Source organism: Oratosquilla oratoria, chromosome 4 (genome assembly GCF_046742065.1).
Source record: "Oratosquilla oratoria isolate Oo_2021 chromosome 4, ASM4674206v1, whole genome shotgun sequence".
Classification (NCBI taxonomy): domain Eukaryota; kingdom Metazoa; phylum Arthropoda; class Malacostraca; order Stomatopoda; family Squillidae; genus Oratosquilla; species Oratosquilla oratoria.
The window spans coordinates 79,018,609-79,023,608 of NC_134780.1; the positions used below are offsets into that span (position 1 = coordinate 79,018,609).

Here is a 5,000-nt window from a genome sequence, read left to right on the forward strand (position 1 = left end):
GCCTCTTCTTTCTCTTCCTCCTCCTCCTCCTCTTTCTCTTTCCCTTCTTCCTCCTCCTCTTCCTCCTCCTCCTACTCCTCTTTCTCCTCCTTCTCTTCCTCTTCCTCTTCTCCCTCTTCTTCTTCCTTCTCCTGCTTTTCTTCCTCCTCTTCTTCCTCTTCTTCCTTTTCCTCTTCCTCTTCCTACTCCTCTTCTTCCTCCTCTTTCTCCTCTTCCTCTTTCTCATCCTCTTCCTCTTTCTCATATTCTTCCTCTTCTTCCTCCTCCTCTTTCTCCTCTTTCTCCAAGTGTACTTGTGCATTACGACGCTCTTCCGTGAACACACAACACTATGAATACGGTGACGACACTTAAAAAAACATTTCAATGCAGTTTCATGCATGAGAAGTCCTTAGTGGGAGGCGCAAAGGGGGCTTCACCGTATTGAAAGAGACCAGGCCACCTCCCCCTCCCCTTCTCATCCTCCAGAGGGTAATGGACTCCTTGGTAACTTACTATGGAAGGAGGGACCCTCCGAGCATAAAGATGCCTTATTAGGGTATACTGAAATCTCCCTACTTCTCCTTCCCTCCCTCCCTCCCTCCCTCTTCCCTCCCTCTTCCCTCCCTCCCTCCCTCCCTCCCCGCTTTCTCCTATAATTCATTCTTTTTCCCTATCCTCCCTCCCACTCTCTCTCTCTCTCTCTCTCTCTCTCTCTCTCTCTCTCTCTCTCTCTCTCTCTCTCTCTCTCTCTCTCTCTCTCTCTCTCTCTCTCTCTCTCTCTCTCTCTCTCTCTCTCTCTCTCTCTCTCTATCTATCTCTCTCTCTCCTTCTCTACCTCCTTCTTTCCCTCCCTCCCTCTCCGCTTCCTCCTATAATTCATTATTTTTCCTTATCCCCCCTCCCTCTCTCCCTTCTCCACCCCCAGTCCTCTCCCCACTCTCCCTTCCCCCGTCCTACCTTCCTTCTTTCCTCCCTTTTACCCCTTCCTTCCCCTTTTCCTTCCCTTTCCTTTCCATACTTTATTTTTCCCCCTTCTTCCCACCCTCCTTCCTTCCCTCCCTCCCTCCCTCCCTCCCTCCCTCCCTCCTTCATCCCTCCTCTTTCCCCCATTCTCCCTCCCTCCCCCATTCCTTCCCTTGCTCCTTCCTTCCTTTCCCCATTCTTTCCCTTCTCCCCCTCCCTTTCCCCCCTCATCCTCCTCCTTCCTCCTATAATAATTAATTCTTCATCTGTCCTCCCCCTCCGCCTTCTCCCCTTCGTCCCCCGTCTTACCTCCTTCCTCCTTCCTCCCCCTTCTTCCTCCCCTCTTTCCTCCTATATCTCATTCTTTACCCGCCCTTCTTCTTTTACTCCCTCCCACGCTTCCTCCTCCTTCCTCTCCTTTCCCCTTCCTCTCTTTTCCCCTCATTCTCTCCTCCTCCCCCTTTTCTCCCTCCTCCCCCTTCCTCTCCCTTTTCCTCTCCTTTTCCTCTGCCTCCCCTCCCCCTCCTCCAGTCAGGTAAGAATGCTGATCATTATCAAATTTCAACACTCGCTCTCTCTCTCTCTCTCTCTCTCTCTCTCTCTCTCTCTCTCTCTCTCTCTCTCTCTCTCTCTCTCTCTCTCTCTCTCTCTCTCTCTAAGTCCTCTGATGGTCCCCTGCGAGTCCTCTCTTTTTAATCTCGACTCCTTCGGTCCTTCGTAAGGACCCCGGCCTTCGGAGTTGTCCGCGACCTTCCGCCGGTAGGGAGCGAGAGTTACGAGTTATGTTTCCCCGACGTATCTTCGTGACTTCTTTCGGTGAAACGGGTCTTTCCTGAAGCCCCAAAGAGAATCCAGGAGTGCCCATATGTGCCGCCTATTAGACAAAATGATGACGTGGTTTTCTTTTTTTTTAAGTATGCAGATAATAAGGTAATAAAAAGAAAAGTAAAAAGAATATATATATATATATATATCTATATATATATATATATATAGATATAGATAGACATATATGTATGTATATATATATATATATATATATATATATGTATGTATGTATATATGTGTGTGTGTGTGTGTGTGTGTGTGTGTGTGTGTGTGTGTGTGTGTGTGTGTGTGTGTGTGTGTGTGTGTGTGTGTGTTGTCTTGTTAAAGACCTGTGCTAAGTCAATTTCAACTATCTTCTTAGTTGTTTTCTCCATTCGTCTTATATGTTCCTTATATTCCAGGGGTAGAATACACAAGTCTACCGAGATCCATGGTATATTGACACTAATTATATAAATACATTGGTGAGCGTTCGGTTGTTACATACAACCATCTTCAGGCAAATAAATTGACAGGTAAAGATACATGCATTAACCCACAAAAAGTTAGCCGTAATAGTAAACTACAAAATACGACTGTTTCTAGTCTTTTCATGAGGGATAACCTTACAAATGATAACACCCTGAAGCAAGCCAACGTGGTATACCAATACTCCTGTCCCGAAGAAGGTTGTAAACTTCTATTCAACATGAATTACATTAGTGTTACCACTACTTCACTTAGCAGGAGGCTCACGGTGCATCCCCGTGATGGTAGCATACGAAAACACATGAATCAATACCACAACAAAAATCCCACAAGACAAGTCTTACTTAACAATACCAAAATACTCAAACGCTGTAAGAATCATAAAGAAAATACACATCCTTGAGAAAGTCTACATTTCACAACACACACTAATCATTAATATACAAACAAACACATTAGGCACCCTATACCTAAACAAAGAATCCGTCACACCTGGACAAGAACCCTGGACAATAGTACACATAACATCAACTGACGCTAACCTTGCCCAGCACCCCCTCCCACAAGAAGTCCCTCTGATCTGACTCAAATTTCTCTTAATTCCACCTCAATTCCAACCATAAAAGCCCTGTCAACTCATAACCCCTCTAGCATATTTGACATGTATCTTTTCCTGACAATTTATTTACCTGAAGATGGTTGTATGTAACAACCGAAAACTCGACGATGTATTTATATAGTTAGTGTCAATATACCATGGATCTCAGTAGACTTGTGTTTAATCTAACCCTGGAATATAAGAAACATATAAGACAAATGGAGAAACCAAAGAAGATAGTTGAAATTGACTTAGCACTGGTCTTTACCAAGACATATCTGAAATAAAATTTACTGCCAAAATATACTAATATATATACATACATATATGTATATGTATATGTATATGTATATGTATATGTATATGTATATGTATATGTATATGTAAGTGTGGGTGGAGGAAGAGCAAGCGAAGATGAACTGGAACTCCTTTATTGCTTATACGTTTCCACCGACTCGACCTTCTTTAGTAAGCTGTCTACAAACAACTCGAACCTTACAGTTATACACTCGAGGACGGGAACACGGACTCGTCTTCCCGCTGTCTGTCTGGGGATTCCCATTCCCGTTCCATGTACATGTTTCCCAATCGTATTTATTATCAATTTACTCGCTGCCTTCGATAAACAAACGAAACCTTCCCTGTCATTGTTATTTTGATAAGAATTAATATAGGCAGCTTCAACAGTCTTCCTCATGTTTCTTTTTAATCGCGTGTGTAGAACCACCGACCCCGTCCTAGTGGGGCAAATGTCCAGACTGGTCAGCGTGCTGAACGAGTGAGTTAGACGTCCTGTGTGACCTCAAGTCTCGTTTGTGCTCGGCTATGCGTTTCTCGACGCTTCTACCTGACTCGCCGTAATATGAGGGGGTGCACCTACTGCAAGGAATGTGATAAAAGTTACTGAGGACGTTATGTGGCAGTCTCTTTATATTCTTGGTCTTGAATTTTTTTCCTAAATTAGAATTGGAAGTCCTTGCTATTTTCACCCCACCTTTCCCAAGAAATCTGTCTATGCCTTCGGTTTTCCTAGAGTTAGGAACCGAAATATATTGTATTTTATTACTCTCGGACAATTGGACATTTGGTCTCATGAAGATGTTCCTAGCTACTTCTTTCAACTTGTTAATCATCCCCCCTGGATATTTTAATTTCTTAAAGGCATTGGTTATGTAGGTTAATTCATCTTCCAAAAATTCCTCACTGCAAATTCTAAAAGCTCTGAGGAAGAAACCTATGAGTACACCGGTTTTCAGTCGCTCGCCGTGTCCTGAGAAATAGTGTACAAAGTCGTCTCTGTTGGTGGGTTTTCTGTACACTGAGAACCTTACTCCTTCATCCTTCCTGTGCACCAACGTGTCAAGGAATGGTAATTTGTGGTCGACTTCCATCTCTACAGTGAATTGTATATCTTTATTGACCCTATTGAGTCTGTCTAACTTACGTTCAATGTCGATATTCTCTGGTACTATAACAATAATGTCGTCCACATATCTTAACCACGTGGTGCCTCTACCCATGATCCTTCTATATTCATCTACCTCCAACGTTTCCATAAAAATACAGGCCAACACCGCAGAAAGAGAACTTCCCTTGGTGAGACCTCTGTGTTGTCTATATTCCTTACCACTGAACGTAAAAACACTGAATTTTACACATAGGGATATAAGTTTAATATAATAATTTCTGGGAACCGGTAATTCGTCATCACTAAGATTGTCTATGATTCTCTTGGCGGCGCACACACACACACACACACACACACACACACACACACACAAACGTGTGTGTGTGTTTATATATATGTATATATATATATATATATATTTATATATATATATATATAATATATATATAATATATATATAAATATTATATATATATATATATATATATATGCGTTTGTGTCTTTGTGTATATATTTTTGTCCTTTAGATGTGCATTTGTTCCCGTCCATCCCCCTTGGGCTTCTTTCTTTTTCATGTCGTCCCTCGCTCGGACACGAACCCGCCTGGGTTGGTCACTGGCTCTTTTTGTCTGTCTGTCTCTGTCTGTTTATCTGCCTGTCTCTGCCTGTTTTGGTCTGTCTCTATATGTCTGTGCCTGTCTGTCTGTCTCTGGCTATCTGTCTTTATGCCTGTCTGTCTGTCTGCCCGTCTCT

The 5,000-nt window shown here is 42.8% G+C and overlaps 1 protein-coding gene across 1 annotated transcript in view; it reads left to right on the plus strand.

Annotated features, from left to right (window-relative positions):
* LOC143024939 (acetylcholinesterase-like) overlaps window positions 1-5,000 on the plus strand; it is a 228,174-nt gene that overhangs the window by 80,822 nt on the left and 142,352 nt on the right. The gene's annotated exons all lie outside the window — the stretch shown is intronic.